The following is a 22,090-nucleotide window of genomic DNA, read 5'->3' as shown; positions in this document are numbered from 1 at the left end:
ATTGTAATTAACTTTGTATGAACATAATAAACGCTTTAAAATAAGTTAAACCACTAAGAACTTAGCCAGTTAGGTAGAAAACGGACACTTAGAAAATCGATTTTATTTAAAAAAAAACAAAAAACAAAAAAACATTAAACAAGTAAAAATATTTTTAAAAAATATATTATGGGGGGGCTATAGTTTATTTTAAAAAAACAATATCTCCTTTAAGAACGATCATAAAATGTGTTTTCAATCGATATTTCTTCAATAAGGGAGCAGTTTTCCTACCTAGCGAAAGGGGACGAGTTTTCCGGAGACGAGTTTTCCGGAGAGGAGTTTTCCGGAGACGAGTTTTCCCGGGACGAGTTTTCCCGGGACGAGTTTTCCTAAATTCATGTATATATATGTATATATGTATACGAAAAAAAAAGTGTGGTGTGTATCTGATGTATGTATATATATGTATGTGGTGCGTATGTATATAAATGTATATATGTATACGAAAAAAAGTGTGGTGTGTATGTGGTGTGTATGTATATATATGTATATATGCATACGAAAAAAAAGTGTGGTGTGTATCTGATGTATGTATATATATGTATGTGGTGTGTATGTATATATATGTATATATGCATACGAAAAAAAAGTGTGGTGTGTATCTGATGTATGTATATATATGTATGTGGTGTGTATGTATATATATATGTATATATGCATACGAAAAAAAAGTGTGGTGTGTATCTGATGTATGTATATATATGTATGTGGTGTGTATGTATATGTATGTATATATGCATACGAAAAAAAAGTGTGGTGTATATCTGATGTATGTATATATATATATGTATGTGGTGTGTATGTATATATTTGTATATATGTATACGAAAAAAGTGTGGTGTGTATCTGATGTATGTATATATATATATGTATGTGGTGTATATGTATATATATGTATATATGTATACGAAAAAAGTGTGGTGTGTATCTGATGTATGTATATATATATGTATGTGGTGTATATGTATATATATGTATATATGTATACGAAAAAAGTGTGGTGTGTATCTGATGTATGTATATATATGTATGTGGTGTATATGTATATATATGTATATATGCATACGAAAAAAAGTGTGGTGTGTATGTGATGTATGTATATATATATGTATGTGGTGTATATGTATATATATATATGTATATATGTATACAAAAAAAGTGTGGTATGTATCTAATGTATGTATATATATGTATGTGGTGTGTATGTATATATATGTACATATGCATACGAAAAAAGAGTGTGGTGTGTATCTGATGTATGTATATATATGTATGTGGTGTGTATGTATATATATGTACATATGCATACGAAAAAAAAGTGTGGTGTGTATGTGATGGCAACACCATGTTGATAACCCAAGTCAGTAAAGAATTTTCATCTGATATCATTTAATATCTTTTTGATGTATTTTTTTGGCGTTCGAAGTGAAATTATTTTCATTTCATTTCTTGGTAATTTTTCGAGATAAGGACATTATTATTATTATTATTATTATTATTATTATTATTATTATTATTATTATTTATTTTTTGTAGATGGTGTATTTTCAAATTCGAAATTCTAATTGTGTGAGTATTTTATTGCTTTCGGGGGGGGCGGATTTTGTGGGCGAGTTCGCTTCGAATGTCCTATCCTGATCGTGCATGTATATATATATATATATATATATATATATATATATATATATATATATTACACAGTGATCACCACTTATCAAGGCCCGGAAGCCACTCAGGGATAAGGGTTATTGCAAGTACATTACGTTAGTGTGGAGATTTGCTGAAGTGTTTAATTAAGGGGGCGGTTCATTAGGAATTTGTTAACATTAGACTTGAAGACATCTAAGTTGTAATCCGGAGGGAAGCAGGCAGACGGAACAGAGATCCACAGGCGTGCAGTTCTAAGAAAGAAGCTTTGTTCATGGAATCCGCGTTTTGATTTAGGCACAGATATAGAGTGGGGGAAATTTTTCACAGTGGATTCAGCTAGACGGGTGTTTTTCGTGAAAGATTGGCGAGGGGGGACGAGAGATTGGAGTTCAGACGAGCACCTGCCATGGAAATAACGATAAAACAAGGATAGGCTCGCAACGTCTCTTCTATGGGAGAGAGGTTGCAGGGTAGAGAAAAGGGCATCCCCCACTAAGCCACGAAGTCTATTTTGTACTCTGTCAATGCAGGATAGGCTGTTTTTAGCAGCTCCTGCCCAGATATGGCAACAGTATTCCATCCTTGGAAGTACTTGGCTTTATATATATATATATATATATATATATATATATATATATATATATACATATATATGCATATATATATATATGTATATATATGTATATATACGTATATGTATATATGTGTATATATATGTATATGTATGTATATATATATGTATATATATATGTATATATATGTGTATATATATGTATATATATGTATATATATATATATATATATATATATATATATATATATATTGGCACGATCAGGATAGGACATTCAATATATATACGTGTCAGGTCACGTAATGTGCTACTGGTACCATGTAACCCACTACTACCTGCTGCAGGTCGGATAACCGGCGACTAAACTGATTCTCCCACTAGCTTGCCTGGTGAGGAGGGTGGCTAGTCTCCCAGAAGGATCAAAAACAAAACCTTACAAAGGGCGAGTGAACCCTCCTAGGGTCAACGGCCAACTAGCTTCACATGCACTTATATGCATGTGAATATATGTGTATGTGTGTATCTGTATATATATATATATATATATATATATATGTATATATATATATATATATAGCGCGGACTTTGAAATCCCAGGTTGGTGTCTGGCGCGCAATATCTCACTTCATGTGCAGGTAGTAGCTCTTAAGTCTGGGCGACAGTCTACCTAAGTGATGGAAAACTCTATTACAAAGCCTGATATGCAGCTGTTCATTAGTTCCGTGGCATATTTTGCACCAACTGATGTTATCGGCTGTTTCAAAAAGTTTGAATGGTTCTACACAAGCCATTACCACTTAAGTCAAATCATTGTGTGAGTAGCCATGTGTTTGCTCACTCTGCTTTCTTACAACATCCAAAAAGGTAAGCAAAAAGTTCCATCAGCCGAAGTCCACTGGCGATGGGGTACTGGTGGTGGAGGCAGGTGGAGGATACCACTGGAGGCCTTTAGTGGGTACTCTGTACAGTTGGCGGCGTAGTAAGTGATGGCAGTTAGACAGGGAGAGGGCGATAAAAGGAGCCATAAAAAAGCTTGTTCACACAAAAGCTTGTCATCTTGCTGCCGTTGACTGGCTATCGAATTGTGCAGTCGAAACAGAAACTCAATTCGAAATACAAAGCATGCGTTCAATTTTGGAACGTGGAATGTAAGAACATTGCTTGATAGTGATGATGCTTTCGAGCGGCAGACGGCGCTAGTTGCAAAAGTACTGAAAGAATACAACATTGACATTGCTGCCTTGTCTGAGATATATCTCTTGGGATCAGGTGAATTGAAAGAAATTGGCGAAGGTTACACGTTCTTTTGGTCAGGTCGGAAAGAGTGGGAGATGCATAGTTCCGGTGTTGGCTTTGCAATAAAATCAAATATTGCTGACTCTCTGGAGGCTCTTCCTCGGAGCGGTGACGATCGTTTAATGACCCTTAGAATGGGGCTCACAGTTGGAACGGGACTAACACTGGTATGTTGCTATGCACCAACTTTAAATGCAGAAGAGGTAGAAGCCACAAACTTCTACGAAAAGCTTGATGACATAGTAAGAAACGTAAGCTTTTTTGACAAGATCTTACTGATGGGAGATTTCAATGCCCGGGTAGGCTCGGACAGGGAGACTTGGGGAAATATGATTGGGGCTCATGGTATGGGGAACATAAATGACGATGGAATTCGCTTGCTGTCATTTTGTAGTGAACATGGGCTCTTCATTACAAATACTATGTTTCAGCAGCCAAATCGTTGTAAAAGCACATGGATGCACCCAAGCTCCAAGCATTGGCATCTTATTGACTTCGTTATAACCCGGAAAAGAAACAGGAGAGTCATTCTTTTGAGTCGTTCATTTCATGACTCATGTTGGCTGTCGGATCACGCCCTGATTCGATGCAAGACATCACTGAAACTACGACCTAAGGGCAGAAGGCATATAATTAAAATGCCAAAGCCATTGAATATAAAAGAACTGGACACTGAAAAGAAAGAAGAAGCCATCAGGGAACTAATCAGAGATGCCCCATTGAGAAATATTTTTCTCTCCCTGCTGAACAGTGTGCAAACGAGACCACTGACTGGTTCAAAACTGCAATCGAAGCGCATGTTCCCATGCGGAAATTTTATAGTAAGCCCCATTCTCCCCAATGGTTTACGTCGACTTGCGCAACTGCCATTGCTCAAAGGCAGCATGCATACCGTAGGTTTAACCGAGATAAGTCCAGTTCAAACAGACTGAAGTATATAGAAGCTAGAAATAACGTGAAGAAAGAAATAGCGACAGCTAAGAGAGAATTTACGGAAACCACTAAAAAGCGAATCGAAGCACAAAAACTAGGATCTCAAGACTTCTGGAAACAGTGTAGTAAATAATGGGCAATCAACAATTCCCCCACTAACCAACAATCACGAGGTTGTCTCCTCAGCAACCGACAAGGCTAGCATGCTTGCCAGTCGGTTTGCCTCCAACTCCACACTGGACCCTTCCAACCACCCCCTACCTGACTTTCCTATGCGGACAGACGCCACGCTAGACGTTCTGAAAATCACCCCTGCTCAGGCCCATGCTATCATAAAAAACCTGACACTTCAAAAGCATGTGGACCCGATCTCATCCCAGCTGTGCTATTAAAAATGTGCTCAGCTCCAGTTCTCTCCAAACTCTACAACAAATGCTTTAATGAAGCTTGCATTCCGGGCTGTTGGAAAACTGCTTCTGTTGTACCAGTATTCAAGAATTCTGGCGAAAGGACTGACCCATTAAATTATCGCCCCATTAGCCTCCTCTCACTTTTTGCCAAAATATTTGAGACCTTAATTAACCATGCTCTAGTCCATCACCTTACATATGCTAAACTTCTGACTGAGAAACAATATGGATTTAGACAAGCCCGTTCCACAGCAGACATCCTCACTGTAATCTCTGAACGCATATACCAAATGGACAAAGCGGGGGAGGGCAAAGCTGTAGCTCTAGATATATCTAATGCTTTTGACAGGGTATGGCATGAGGGTCTCCTCAGGAAAATTAGATCATACGGTATCACTGGTAAAATACTTAACATAATTAAATCCTTCTTAGATAAGAGAAAAATCCAGGTTGTCCTCGACGGTCGTACATCTAAACAATATGATATAAATGCGGGAGTGCCTCAGGGGTCTATCCTTGGACCTCTATTGTTCCTGATATTCATAAATGACCTCCCCGACAAAATTGCCTCTGAGATGGGTATATATGCTGATGACACTACACTCTATGGCAGGCACGACAAGAAGACGAATGAACACATTTCTAAAGAAATGGCAGAAACACTAGAGGAAGACCTCTAATCTGTGGTGGAATGGAGACAAAAGTGGTTGGTCGCGTTCAATGCTGCCAAGACTAAACTAGTTTCATTCATAATTACAATAAACCCTCTCTACCACCTATAGCAATGGCCAATGACTCTTTATCTGAGAGTACATCTGTCAAACTGCTTGGCCTAACGTTCACAGGGTACATGAGTTGGAACAATTACATTGAAGGCATTGCCAGGGCCGCTGCTAGACAACTACTAACACCAGAAAGTATCCTGTACCTCTATAAAGCCACCATTCGCCCATGTATGGAGTATTGCTGTCACATCTGGGCTGGTGCATCTGCTACTAGTCTCTCCCTCCTTGAGAAAAGAAAGTCGCAAACCTGATAGGCCTTGAACTGGCATCTAAGCTTCAGCCTCTGTCCCATCGACGAAATGTTGCATCACTCTGCCTTTTCTACAAGTATTTTAGTGGTGAATGCTCTGACGAACTGTAGTCACTTGTGCCCCCACGACGTGAGCACCCTCAACAAACCCGACAGGCTAATAAATCCCACCCCCACACTGTAGATTGCCCTAGATATAAAAGATCTTTTTACTCCAATAGTTTCTTCCCCAGAACCGCTAGATTCTGGAATTCCATTCCAGGTCCCTGCTTCCCCAACAGTACTGATGTGCAGAAGTTCAAGTGTAACGTGAACCGACATCTTGCTGCCCAAATCCCTACATTGTACCCCAGTAGTTGTTGCCCCTGATAGTAGCCCCCTTCACCAAAGTGGCAATTTGCCTTGTTTGGGGTGAAAATGTAATAAAAAAAAATAGATGCGAAATTAAACGAAATTGTTATAAACAACGATATTAAAGAGTCCTGGAAGAAATTGCGGGGTGCCATCTATGAATGTTCAAGCGAAGTACTTGGACTTTCCAAGAGGAAGCATCAGGATTGGTTGGACGAAAATGACATTGAAAATCAGGGTATTTTAGACCGGCTGCACTCTCTGCACAGGGCCTGGATATCAGACAAGAATTCCGCAGCGACGAGGTCGGCTTATCTCAGTGTCAGGAGGGATGTTCGGCGCCGATTGAGGAAAATGAAAGAAGATTGGTGGTCTGCAAAAGCCTCTGAGTTCCAGGCTGCTTTTGATAGGAAAGATGCGAGGGTATTTTATGAGGGTCTGAAAGAAGTTTTTGGACCACAACAATGTGGTAATTCACCCGTTATGGGGGCAGATGTTACGGCATTGTTGACTGATAAGAATTACATCCTTAACCGCTGGAAGGACCATTTTGAAGGAGTGCTGAATTCTTCTTCTGATGTTGACGATAATGTTTTGAGTTCTTTGCCTGCAAGAATCCAAATGCCAGAACTAGATGTGATTCCTAATTTTTCTGAAGTTATCGCAGCTGTAAAACAAATGTTACTGAGAAAGTGTGCAGGTGATGATGGTATACCGGCTGAAATATTTAAGTTTGGGGAGAACACACTTTTGAAAAAACTTTTGCAGTTATTTATCAGGATCTGGGAAAGCGGTTCTGTACCTCAAGATTTCAGGAACTCGTCAATAATCCATCTCTTCAAGAATAAAGGAAAGCGCATTGATTGTGATAACTACTGTGGAATATCACTGCTCTCTGTGGCTGGAAAAGTACTAGCTAGGGTCATTTTGAACAGGATAATCATTCATCTAGTAGACAAAGTTTATCCTGAGACGCAGTATGGTTTTAGATCTGGAAGGGGACCCATACGCCAAGTTGCAGAGAAGACACGTGAGAAAAATCAGGATCTGTTTGTCGTTTTTATCGACCTAACCAAGGCGTTTGACTCTCTCAACAGAGTCGCACTTTGGAAAGTTTTGAAAAAGTTGGAATCCCTGAAAAAATGTTAAATATAATAATATCCTTTCACAAGAATATGGAGACACGTGTAAGAGCAGACGGAAAGTTCTCTGAGTCATTAAAGGTAAAAACCGGTACGAAACAGGGTTGTGTTATGGCACCTGTGCTCTTTGCCATCTTCTTTTCAATCACGCAAGGTGTCCATTTTGACTTTAGAACTACTAGGGGTCTTTTTAATCATCAAAGATTCAAAGCTAAAACACTAGCAAGAAGCAAAATGGTTCGTGTTTTTCTTTTTGCAGACGATGCTGCACTCGTGGCCACTTCATTTGAAGAAGCACAAGAATTAGTTGACAAGTTTTCCAATGCCGCAAAAGCATTTGGTTTGACGATTAGTATTAAAAAGACAGAAGTTATCTACCAATCAAAGCCCACCCCGTTGCAGCAAGGTGGTGTGAATATTCCGAGACCAGAATATGTGGAACCGCCTCAGAAAATCTTAGTGAATAGACAGCCTCTAAAGTATGTTAAATCCTTTGCATATCTCGGAAGTAAGGTGAATTCGTCAGCATCACTTGATTATGAGATATTGAGCAGAATTTAAAAGGCGACTGATGCCTTCGGCAAACTGCGGTCAAGAGTATGGAATGAAAGAGGTCTGACTCTAAAGACCAACATCTCAGTGTATCGTGCAGTGATTGTTTCGATACTCCTGTATGGATTGGAAGCCTAGACCCCATACCGTAGGCAGATTGCGCAGCTGGATACATTCCATAAGTGTTGCCTTCGTAGTATACGTGGATTAACATGGAAAGACAAGGCCCCTAACTCGGGATTGTTTGCTAGGTGCGACATTTTATGTATTGAGGCCTTCCTGATGAAGTCTCAGATTCGGTGGGCTGGTCACTTTGTTCGCGTGGATGAAAACCGTCTTCCTAAGCAACTAGCATACAGTCAACTGAAAGAGGGTAATCGAAATGTGGGCCGTCAATTTCTGAAGTACAGGGTTAAGCTGAAAGACAACCTTAAGCACGCAGGCCTGAACCCAAAAAGGTTTGAAGAAGATTCTGCGGATAGAAAATTGTGAAGGGAAAACTGTTTTGCGGGCATTAACACATACATTGACACACGGCTATGGAATCAAACAAATCTTGGTAGAGCAAGATTAGGAACAGCACCTTCCCAGCCTGTATCCTGTGAGTTGTGCGGCTTGGTTTGTGGGAGCGGCGCTGGCCTCGTGTCGCATATGCGGCACAAGCATTGAAGGCATAAGGGTTAAAGAGTGTACAGTAGAAATTGGACAATATAGTAACCGTTAGTAATGGAAATTCGGTAAATTTGTTAATTTATGTGGAACGGCTCATCAAAAACTTGTTTACGTTAGACTTGAAGACAACCATATTGTAGTCAGCGGGAAAGCAGAAAAACGGAAGACAATTCCATAGGCGTGCAGTTCTAAGAAAGAAACTTTGCTCATGGAATCTATGCTTAGGTTAAGGCACAGATAAAGAGTGGGGGAAACTAATGATTGTGTTTTCTGCTAGACGGATGTTTCTTATGAAAATTTGGCGAAGAGGGATCATACAATGGAGCTCAGCCGAGCACCTGCCATGAGAATAATAAAGCAGAGACAAACTAGCAACATCTCTTCTGTGTGAAAGAGGTTGTAGGGAAGAGAAAAGGACATCTCTCATAAGGCTTCGAAGTCTATTTTGAATTTTATCAAGGTAGGACAAGTCCTTTCTAGCAATTCCTGCCCAGATGTGGCAACGGTACTCCATCTTTGGACGTACCTGGCTCTTATACAGACAGAGAATTTCATCAGCAGTGAGATATTTACTGGATCGATAGAAGGATCCCACCATTTTTCAAGTGGCCTTGGCAACGGATTTAATGCATGTGTTCCATTTAGGATCAGGAGTAAAGGTCAAGCCCAGAAGCTTGTCAAAACATGAGGCCTCCCCAAGACGAGAGCCATTCATTTCAGATGGGGATCAGAGCGTTGATGATGTAAAGATAAAAGGTTTGTTTTAAATGCATTAAAAGTAACAAGCTACCTTTTTTCCCCATTGTACCACTTGCTCAAGATCAGAAGAGAGAGAATCAGAGAGAACTTGGTCGTTTACAGTCTTAGATGTGCTACCATAGATGGTAGTGCCATCAGCATAAATGTCTACAAATGATGTAAGAATGTGATTTGGAAGATCATTAATGTAGATCAGGAAGAGAGTTGGGCCCAGTATGGACCCCTGAGGGACTCGAGCATTAATACTAAGAGCTTCTGATTTCTGCCCATCAACCACTACTCTTATGAACCTATCAGAGAGGAATGATTTAATAATCGAGAAGACATTTCCAGCTATACCATAACTGGAGCTGGAGATCTTGTGATCTTGACTCGTCAGAAAAAATAGGAACTTTTTAATTTTTAAAAGAACACACACACACACACACACACACACACACACACACACACACACATATATATATATATATATATATATATATATATATATATATATAATGCTCCCTATCTTAGGTTGAGCATATTGGGAAGTGATACACGAATTACCATTAGTATATTAAGCGATGCTCGTTGTGTAAACAAATCAAACTTAAGTATTCAAAACATCGTTAATTCACTACCCACACAGCAGTCAGAAGCCTTTGCTGTCGTATGGGACGTCGAGTTTCGATCCTAGCTTTAGGTAGTTGCCCGTCTAGCCGCACTGGTAATCTGAGAAACAGTACTGTAATTGGATGAATATATATATATATATATATATATATATAGTGTGTGTGTGTGTGTGTGTGTGTGTGTGTGTGTGTGTGTTTGGTTGTCTTATCTTAAGAAAATACGGTAGAGGAACCTTAAATGTTTTGTTCGGTTTTAGCTGATAGCACTCAAGTCATTTGTATAAGAAATGCTTTTTACATCAGCTCTTTCTCCCTCTTATAAAGTTTTACTTAATATGTACGACTAATAATTATATAAGATCAATGTACGACTAATTACTGCTGCTGATGATTAAAGCAACATCGACGCAGGCGATCGACTGGGTCCGTCCGCGTAAAATATTGTAAACCAATCTTGTAATTTGCAATAAAAGAATTTATGTTTTTCCTTGTTTGTTTTTCTTCTGTATTCTCTTACTCCCGGAACTTTTTAGTACCTTAACCCTTAATTTTTGCTTTTTCAATTTTCTCTCCCTGGACCACATTTTTACGTTGATTACCATATATCCCTCTATATCCTAACTTATATGTATTTCCACTTAAATCTCCTGCTCATTTTAACATTTGCTCGTCCCCTTTACTCTACAACTCCCTCAAGATCATTCACCCAAATTTATTCTCTAATATACATATAAGTTTGAATGTCTTAAATTTTTACTTTCTCGCTAATTTTGTTTTATCAGTTTTAACAGTTCTTTTATACACGGTTTATTTCTGAATATTATCTTTCTCTAAAATATTATATATATATATATATATATATATATATATATATATATATATATATATATTTAAGTATACACCTTTCTGAATCTATTTATTTATTTATCTTTTACTCTGTTTTCCTCCTTAATTCAAACTATCTTTCTCTTACACCAAATAACCTAACAACTACTTTAGGATTTTCTCTTTCCCCTGCCTTTTACCTGCCCCCTTCTCTGCCCCGTTTAATTCCATTATAAGTACATACATCACCAGCATAATAGTAAAACACCCCTTCTGTTAATTTTCTCTCCCGTTTTCTTTTAAGTTTCACTTTTTCGCTCTTTTTCGATTTACATTGACCATGGCAGGTTATTTTTCCAACCGCCCCGCTTCAAATCTACTGTTTAACTCTTTACCATTAAAAAAAGACTTCATATGCCTCTCTGGACAAGAACTATTATTTCCATGGATTGGATTTTACTCCTACATTTCAATAAGGGATTTTTCGTTTCTAACCTCGGATATTATTGAGGAGATTCAAAATGATATCTTACGGAACTCTTTTTAAACTCACTTATTTTTCTACTTATTGCGAACTTTTGGATATCACCGGATATTTACAACCATACATATTGAACTTTGCTGAATATTCCCTTTCATTTAATCTAAAAACTTATGCGTTTCTTTCAATTTTCTTTTGCGAATTGTCTTTCTAAAATGTTTTAAATAATTGAACTGACCAGCAAAAATAGATACTTATCTATACTTATCTTTTGCTAACTTTGTTTTGCTCTGAGAAGAGGAGTGCTTTCTTTGAAACTCCATGGAATAAGAAACCGTTATTTCGTATTCCTTGTTTTTAATAAAATATTGTTTAATTCTACATTATAATATCTGGACTTTTTCTACTTCATACACGTACACACACATACATACATATGATGATGATTGCAACGTCTTGTCAGACGAGTGCCACTCCCTCAGACATTTAAAATCCGTTATCCCAAATGCCTGAGGGAGTATCTATACAAATATGATGTTACAGAGTCTTAGCTTTGTACGACAGCTAAGTCTCTCTCTCGGTTCAAAATGTTGAGATCCAGCAACAAGCAAGAGCAAGATAGCCAGCAACAAATTAAACTGCAGACCAGCTTAATGCGGATAATGGTCTTCCGCTTTATGGTTTTTTAAATCAGAGATTTGCTTCTCCTAGAAAGGTTGCCTTCACCACGGCTTACGGGAGCCCTCTCCACCCCAATACGCACACACACACACACACACACACACACACACACACACACAAATATACACGGTACATACATACATACATACATATATGTATGCATGTATGTATGTATATGTATGTATCATGTGTCAGGTCATGTCATATGCTACTGGTACCATGTAACACAGTACTACCTGCGTCATGGTCGGGTCACCGGCAACTAAACTGATTCCCCCACCAAACTTGTTTGGTGAGGAGGGTGGATAGTCTCCCTGAAGGATTAAAAACGACCCTCCAAAGGGCGAATGAACCCTTTTTTGGGGTCAACGGCCAACTAGCACTGTGTGTGTTTTTGTGTGTTTGTGTGTGTGTATGTGTGTGTTGGGGTGGAGAGGGCTTCCGTAAGCCGTGGTGAAGATAACCTTTCTAGGAGAAGCAAATCTCTGATATAAAAACCCATAAAGCGGGAGACCAGCACCCGCATTAAGCTGGTCTGCAGTTTATCTTGTTGCTGGCTATCTTGCTCTTGCTTGTTGCTGGATCTCAACATTTTGAACGGAGAGAGAGACTTAGCTGTCGTACAAAGTTAAGACTCTGTAACACCATCTGTGTATAGATACTCCCTTAGGCATTTGTCTATAAAAATGGTCCTGTGCCGATGGAAAAGTTGTGATGTGTGGAGGCTTGAAATGCTGGAAGCATGTAATAATTGATCTCAATGACCATCTTCAGTGCCATGCCTGCTTGAGCATGTGAATTCACCGGTAGGACTAAAAAAAAAAAAAAAAAAAAAAAGTCATTTTTGGGCTCATGTACTTCAAGTGTCTGAGGGAGTGGCACTCGTCTGACAAGACGTTGCAATCATCAATCATCATATATATATATGTATTTATGTATACATATATATATATATATATATATATATATATATATATATATATATATATATATATATATATATGAAATACGCCATGGATAATGTAATTTTATTTCTTGCAGATCAAATGTTGACGCCTCTTCTAACTTGTTTTATTCTTATAATCTCTCTCTCTCTCTCTCTCTCTCTCTCTCTCTCTCTCTCTCTCTCTTTATACAACACGTTTCAAAACGAAGCTACTTTACGGCTGTTCTTGTATTCTTACGCAACGATGTTAGGCCGATGCCAATATGGGAGAAAAATAGAAATACCCGTTGCGTGATCAATGAGTAAACGGGCGTACGGTTCACTACTCAACGGGATAAATGTGGAGGATAACTGTCAAATAAATCAACGAAAACAGACGAAGGAAACGGAGGCGAACTCTTCTGTGCGCGTGCGTGTTATGGTTACTCAGATTTTCGAGAAGAGACGCCATTTTTATTTTTCGAAAATATTGTCAATCCGCTTAAAGCAAATCAGCGAAGATTTCGTGCACCTCGCGTTTATTTTTGGCTTTTTTTATTTTTATTTTTTTTTTTATTACACGATTTTTGTCGTTTCGTTGTCCATTATTTAATGAAAACTTTTTTGTGTGGTAGGTTTCCCTCATCATTTCGAAATCCGTAAAATGGTCTCTTTTTTAATCAAATTGATTGAATGCATCAGGAGGAAACTTCACATCACATACTTCCCCGCAGTCTCTTAGTTCACAATTAATGGTAGTCTACATTGCACTGTAGAGAACCTACTGTTGATCCGTACATTTTTTATATGTCTTGAATTAAAGTTAAAAATGCAAAAATTCAGAATCGTGGTATGCTCTTAAAATAAACCTTTATTTTGAACACGCTCTTATCAAAGAACCTAATGCTGATTTTCCACGCCGGACCCTTCTGCGTGTCTGGTGATAGGGCTTCTCAAATGCACCCATGATGTTAGGCTGTATAAAGGTGTTAACTTTAGTCGAAATCAGACTGTTCATTCTTTAATAAGAATTTTTCGATTATCGATTTCAATAATTATCGTAGGCATTCTAATAAAATGCCTAACTAAGAACACTTCCAGACACATAAAATAAATATGTGCCGTTTTGGAGTGCATAGTTAACGAACTCTCTCTCTCTCTCTCACTCACACACACACACACACAAAACATGGCTAACTCTATTTAAAAAAGAATGAAGTTGTTTGTTAGTGTTTTAATTTAGAAATATTCTGATATTCTAAAATATTTTTACAGTTTACCATTTTGTATGGAGCTTTTTGGAACCCTGATAGTGCTCATACTATTATTATAATGTACAGTGTAGCTTTATAACTTTGTAATTTATAAATTTGTCTATTTATTTTGTTCTTGGTCTAAGTGTTTGTAACGCTTTGCAAGTTTAATGAATTGTAAAATTATACTTCAGTATTCGACACAGACTAATGGGAACACCCCTGATACCTTTCAGAGATCGGTCGAAAACACTAACTTGTCACCAAGATACTACGCTAAAACCTTAGAAAAGCGTTACTTTCTTGAGTTCAGCCCAGATTCATTTATTCAAGAGGTGTCCTGCCTGGCGTAGGCATTAATGGCTATGGATCTCCGTCAACTTTTCTCCCTCGAGGCATTCATGAATTCCACGTTGCTATGTTCACCTGTCAATCATGGTCATTCCTATCGAGCGACGTGTTTTGATTCAGAAGCTATCCACACCGTTGCTCTAATAAATAATTTGATGTATTGCCATAGCGTTCTTGGCTGTTCTACAGACAGAAGGTTGCAGTTTCTTTCTGTCCGAGCAGTACCCAAACTGGGCGATTGTCCTGACTATTGTACCCAGAAGTATCTTCTCCTCAGCACAACGAAATGCGAAACCATCTACATAATTATTTGTTTGCTTCCGTAATACATCAGTCACCTACTTTCAATGACCTCACGTTACTCTGATCGGTGCGTAACTGGGTTCTGAACTATGCTCAAAGTTGACAGACTACCAGAGAGGAGGAGGCGCCTTACTTTTCCTTTGACAGTAGTGCTGTCCAGCTCTTTGACATATTAGAGATTATTAAAATTAACATATTAGAGATTATTAAAATTAACATATTAGAGATTATTAAAATTAACATGTAAGCGATTATTTAACAAATATCGATATTTGATCAAATTCTTAGAATCAATAAAAAACATACAGTATTTCCTGCTTCTTCTGCGCGTGACTTATACAAGGAAAATAACATACCTGAAAAATAGAAACCGGATAGCTTCTGAATCAAAACACCTCGCTCGATAGGAATGACCATGATTAACAGGTGTCACCTGATCGTCATGAAACTAATCTCAGACAACCAACAAAGAATAAACCAAAGAACAAAGCAACGTGGAATTCATGTTCCTATGTCTAACAGTAAAAAGTACTTATGCACTACTTATATGCACGATGTTAAATAATGCAAAATATTTTGACCGATGTAACCTCCGACTTTCTTCAAGTTTCAGTTTATTTGATCCATGAGAGTGGCACGCTCTCGTTCCAAATTTAACCAAGTACTTAATCCGTTGAATTTTGAATTGCTTAACACCCATGACATAACGGATGCATTACTCGGTAAAATTCAGTTCTAAATGCCACTTTTCTGGAGGTAGAAGGTTCGATTCTCAGTACAGGCTATACGAAGAATATAATTACGAATTATTGACCCCCATTCGGTCATGTTTGACAGTACAAGAACATGCTTCTCCCATGAATTGAGTAAGAGGATTCAATTCCTTTCCAATTCTGTTCAGATTCCCGAGTTCGACAAGATACACTGGCTAGGGCGTTATGTTAATAGCACACAAGATGGGCGTGATGGTTCAAATAATTCAGATAATACAAATTTTCAATCGTCATCTCTAAAATTTAGAAACATAAAGAGTTATGTCCCTTACATTAACTCTGATTTAGAAAAAATATTTTCTAGATTTAGAGTTAAAAAGAGTTGTACGTGTGACCACAAGATAAATGCCTATATCTGTTTCGCATAGTAAACATTATTTTTAATCCTGATTTATCCTCAATCTTATTTGCAAGAATTAGAAGAATTAAAATATGTTTTTCACAAAATTACTCAATCCCCCACTCCCAAAAAATAAATATTTAAGCAGGAAATTTCTATGATTTAAAAAAAAATACTAACTAGTTTACTCAGTTTTTTGTATAATACAAGTATATATATATATATATATATATATATATATATATATATATATATATATATATATATATATATATATATTCAATTTGTCTTTACATAAGCAGTAATTTGTTGCTACACAGTCATGAGCACGTTTCGGTCTTCTAGTTTTCAGTCTACTGCATGCTGCCAGAAATAGAAATACTAAAATAAAACAGATAATAAAAATAATTAAAGAATATATTTACTCTTATAAGGCTCAGACTGGCAGCGAACAGTAGACAGGCGAAACACATACTTGTTTAAGATAACATCTATATACACTTTAACCTTAAAACCTAACTCCCCACCCCTCACCCCAACAACTCCATTCCCTAAGACCAACATGAAAATGAATAGGTACATGGGCGAATAAGTAAATAAACTAATAGAAAATAAATAAATAAACACATCCGCACCCAATGAACCCTGTTCTTTGTACATCTGAATTGCACCCCTGACCCTTTTTACATAAAACCTTCTTTTGCTGAGAGTTGATTTTTTGTTTTTTATTAAGAATTCCGCTTTGGAATATAAGCGTTGTTGCCTGAAGAGGTCTCAAGTTACTGAAAACTAGAAGACCAAAACATGTTCATGACTGTGTAGCAACAAATTACTGCTTGCATAAAGACAAACTGAAAATTTAACTTGCTCTACTTCCGTATTGAGCACTCTTGTATTAACCTTGTTATATTTCATTGGTTACTTAACCTTTGAAAAATAGCAACCTAAAATTATATATATATATATATATATATATATATATATATATAAAATAGGAAAATTAGATTATTTTCGAGGAGAAAAGGCTAATTTGTCTAGATAGACGAAGCTCTACTCGGTTAGGAGGAGCAATTTATAAGAAAAGATAGGGAGAAATAATAAACATTTACATTACAACTGTATTACTTTACCATATCAATAGGGATGAGGATGGTTACAATATCTTCAATATTCTTCTTCTTTTGTCTTTGAAATTATTTCTAATGCCCTCGCTCCCCACTTCCTTCCTTCACACACACACACACACACACACACACACATATATATATATATATATATATATATATATATATATATATATATATATATATACACACGGTAAATATGAAGAATTACTCCACCCTCGAACATTCCTTTAAAATTACCACTCTGAGAGGTTTTCTGGGTCGCTGAAAACGTAAATAACATTAAAATCTACGGCAAACGAGTTATGAGATATGAAGAAATGTTAGTATAAAAAAGTAGGGGAACACTTTTCTATAATAAGCAACTCTTGACACAAAAAAAATTTCACGCGCAGGTACTTTTACAGTGGGTATTCATAGCCTGTCAAGACTGAAGAAAGAGTCTTGGAAGTTTTTAACCTTTAAAAACTATACATTAAAAAATTTATTTTTTATCAATAGTTAGGAAACTATTTAGTCAGTAAGACATTCAATCACCTGCAATCACTGCATCAACTTGCTCTCTCGAATTCACTATAGTACTAGTAATAATTTATTTTTAAGGGATCATCAGTTGTTTACCATGAAACACTGTTTCGGATATATATATATATATATATATATATATATATATATATATATATATATATACAGTGTGAGTGTGTGTATGTGAGAGATAGAGAGAAAGTGTGTGTGTGTGTGTGAGAGAGAGGGGGAGAGAGAGGGAGGGAGGGAGAGAGAGAGATAAATATGCAGACAAGTGGTACAGCCACGAATCGGACACAGTACTGGAATACGAAAGCCACAAAATTCTTTGGGACGAGCAGATGCAAACAAGCCTTCTTATCCCAGCAAGAAAACTGGACACCATAATAATTAACGAAAGAGAAAGAATCTGTTAAATTGTAAATTTGGCCGTCATAGACGACCACAAGATGAAGATCAAATAGACGAAAAAAAAAAAAAGAGTAAATACGTTGAACTCGCTAAAGGAACCGAAAGGAATGTGGAACGTGAAGAAATCCAATATAACACCAGTAATTGTAAAGAAACAGTTTTGTAAAAAAAAAAAAAAAAAAATTGGAAAAGACAATGAATTGGAATCACGGGAGATACTAAGAGTTTACAGTGAGCAGTAATAATAAAATCGTGCTTCTGCATTTATCGACCGGAAATTTCTCAGATGTGATTTGCTACTGATGGAAATAATCAGAAACGACCGATCAGGAAGCATAAAACCGTTACGATAAAAATTATAACAATGAACAGGGAAACCATGGAAATAGAATTACAAAGATATATCTAACCCAACTTTAAACCTTAATCCTAAACCATAACTCTAACCTGCATGATAAAAATTTATATTTTATTTATTCAAAAAAAAAAAAAGTAGCTTTCATAGATTCGTATAAGCTAAAAACGGAAGTTTCTTTCGTTAAAAATTGAAGAACGTTCGACCGATATTTTCCGTGTTTTTATTTTTCCATCATCTGCCAGGCGATCCAGTATCAATATCGTGGAAATCGCGGGTCGGTAAATGCAGAATAACCGATAAAACAGTTTAAATTTTTAGCAAAATGCACGAATGCGGAATTAATCGACTGACCAGACACATGGGAGCTGCAGCTGAAGAAAAAAGAAAATGGTGGAAGGAAACACCAAATGGAACTATGCACCCCCTTCTCTAATAGAAACAACAAAAAATATAAGCTTCGACTGATTTCATTCAAAATAGGAATGAAAGACCAAAGAGGATGCAAAGAGGGAAAGCACTAATCAGACATTCACTGGAAAAGTTCGAGAAGCACTGGTACCTTGGGGAGACTTATTGCTACCCAAGGTATACTAACAGTTGTCCTATTTGCCTCGCACGAGAACAAAGTTAGACACAAGGTCGGTTTTTAATTTGGGGAAATCAAACTCCCCAAAAAGGGACACTCTGGATAGGAACAAAAATAAAAATTGTGTCAGTCGTGAAGAATTTCTCCTCCACTGACAGAGGACAGAGAAGGTGACGTGTAGCATCAGAACAGATACTACACTGTGATTTTGGCTCGAAGGCCAGTTGTTGCCACCGAGAAATCAATAGTAAATGGCTGTTAAGATAACGCGAAGTCATTTGCAATTGCTATTAAGAGAGGTGGAGAGTATTAATAATCTGGGGAGACGTGTTTTCACTCAGATCCCAAGAAACACTACCAGTCATTATCAGTGAGTAATCAGTGATTATGGCTCGTGTGAGAGCCCTAGTGTGTTAATAATAATAATAATAATAATAATAATAATAATAATAATAATAATAATAATAATAACCATTAACCCCTACCCCCATTACCATATCACTATCCTCCCCAATAAAAGAGTGAGACCAAATAGCCAAGTAGAGTCAAGAAGAAAGGAAAGACCGAGGAGTAAGCACTGACCAGACCTCCGCTGTATAAGTGCTAAGAGAACTTGGACTTTGAGGAGGCTTAATGCAACTCAAATTCCAGTGAAGACCAATGACCGCTGCAAATGAGAAATCAATGGCAAGCAGCTGTTGCGATAATGCAAATTTATTTGCAAATGTTAGCGAAAGAGGTGGAGAGTACTGGAAATCTGGGGAGACTTGTTGTCACTTAACCTACAGGGAACACCGCAGGCCGTTTTCAATGAGAACTTTGATAACCTGTGTGAAAGCTTCTTGTGAGCCAATAATAATATCAACAAGGTTAATAATAATAACAAGGATTCCTGGTCCATAACCAGTTTTAATTGTATTAAAATGATAATTATGCATGTGTGTATGTGTGTGTGTTTGTGTTTGTGTATGTGTGTGTGTTTGTGTGTGTGTGTGTGTGTGCGTATGACCGGGAGTCGTCTGTTTTACGGCATATCTACCTTGTTTTTTTTTTTAATTTGAAATTGCAAACTTATACCTTTATCAAGAGTATAAGTACGGGAATAAACACAATTAGAAGTTTAACACAGCTTGCCAATTTCAAATTTTAGGACTGTATCATTTATTGTACTAATCACCCACCTCACACAGTGTATGCTGTGTGCTTTCCTCCATTGTATTTTCACAAAGAAACTAATTATAAAAAGCTAGGATAAGAACAATAGAAACGTTATCTTTTTGTGAACAAACCTGGCACCAGAGGGGGTTGCAAAGGTTAACTGAAAACAGGGAATGAAACGGATAAAAAAAAAAATAGAAACGAAATACGAAATTTGACCGCAGTTCAAGTTCGAGATTTAAAAGAAGCCGGCTTGGCTGGCTCCATGCAAGAAAAAAACAAAAACAAAAACAAAAAACAATACCAAACAGCAGCAGCAAAAAAAAAAAAAAAAAAAAAAAAAAACAGGCAGCCGTTCGAAAACGGAGACGGGAGATTTATGTTCAACAAACAAAACTAAAACAAACAAACAAACAAACAAAAAAAGAACACGAAAGGTGAATAAAACCTGAAAACAATATTGTATGCTAACAACGGGCCTTTGAGATAACATTGCCATGGGCTGAGCCGATTGTCTGTCTGGACTACCAATGAAAAGAGCGGCCTCTTTGCTGCGTCGGTTTCGACTAAAAAACGTCCTACCCCTGTTTTGCAGCATCAAGTCCCGGAGCCTATTCACAGATAAAGGTTAATAAACGTCAGGTGAGACAATAGCGTGATCAGTGATGATGGAAAATGAATGAGTTTATTTTTATAAATGATGCCTTATCAAAAACTTGTTTACATTTAACTTGAAAACAACTACCAGTTGGGAAGCAGCTCCGCAGACGAGCACTTCTGAGAATAAAAGCTCTGCTAGTAAGGTTTCTATTTAGCCTTAGGCACAGATGGAAAGTAAAAGAAATTGCTGATCGTGGTGGTAGCTAGGCGAGCGTTTACAGTGAATGCCTTATAGTGGAGGACTATAAACTAAAGCCCAACCGAGCACCTGTCATGAAAGTATCGATAGAACAGAGGTAAGTTCGCAATGTCTTTTCTTTGAGACAGAGATAGAAAAGAAGAGAGAAAGTAGGTTTGACTACCAAATTTCGTAGTCGGTTTTGTACTCTATCCAGGCGGAAAAGGTGCATCTGAGCAGCTCCTCCCCAGAGGTGACATCAGTATTTTAAATTATTCTCTCCCCTTTCCTCACAAAAGACAATTAGGGTTTATGGCTAAGTTAAGTGCGTAGAGGCAATGGCTTCATCAGCTAGCTTCGAAGACTTGGTCATCAGGAAGTGGTTCATAGTATCACTTTCCAACCCTTCCCGAAAGTTTGTCTCAGCAAATATCTCGCGATCGGATCCAGCTCCATTCACTCCTGCATTTACGTAGATGAACTTGCAGTCAGTATCAGGGCATATTTAACACTTATACATATAGACGATTGCAGAATTAAAATTAAAATATTTTCTATCCGATGTTATCTGATGTGTATTTTGTTTTTTGTTTTTTTTTTAATTCCATATTCACCACAAACAAGGCACAGTGCCACTTTGATGTAGGAGGGCTACAAACGGGACCATAAGTTGCAGGGATACTATGTAGGGAGTTGAGCAGCAAGATGTATGTCCACATTACACTTGGACTTTTGCATGTCAGTACCGTTGGGAAAACAGGAACCCAGAAGGTAGTTCCAAAGTCTAGTTCTGAGAAAGAAACTATTAAAGTAAGAGGCCTTCTTACATCTAGGGATCTCTACTGTGAAGGGGTGGGATTTTGCTGCTTTTCAGGTTTGTCGAGGTATTTATGTCGAGGGAGTACAAAAGCTTGTAGTTCGTCAGAGTATCTACGATTAAAATACTTGTAGAACAGGCAGAGAGATGCAACATTTCGTCGATGGGACAGAGGCTGAAGCTTGGACGAAAGTTCAGGACCTATCAGGTTGGCGACTCTTCTTTTAACCCTGTTCAAGAGACTAGTAGCAGATGCACCAGCCCAAATGTGACAACAATACTCCATACATGGGCGAATGATGGCATTGTAGAGGTA

The sequence above is a fragment of the Euprymna scolopes genome, chromosome 23 (assembly GCF_053919585.1).
Source record: "Euprymna scolopes isolate OS-2025 chromosome 23, ASM5391958v1, whole genome shotgun sequence".
Lineage (NCBI taxonomy): Eukaryota > Metazoa > Mollusca > Cephalopoda > Sepiida > Sepiolidae > Euprymna > Euprymna scolopes.
The sequence above is the reverse complement of the archived record's forward strand: the minus strand, read 5'-3'. Positions refer to the sequence as shown.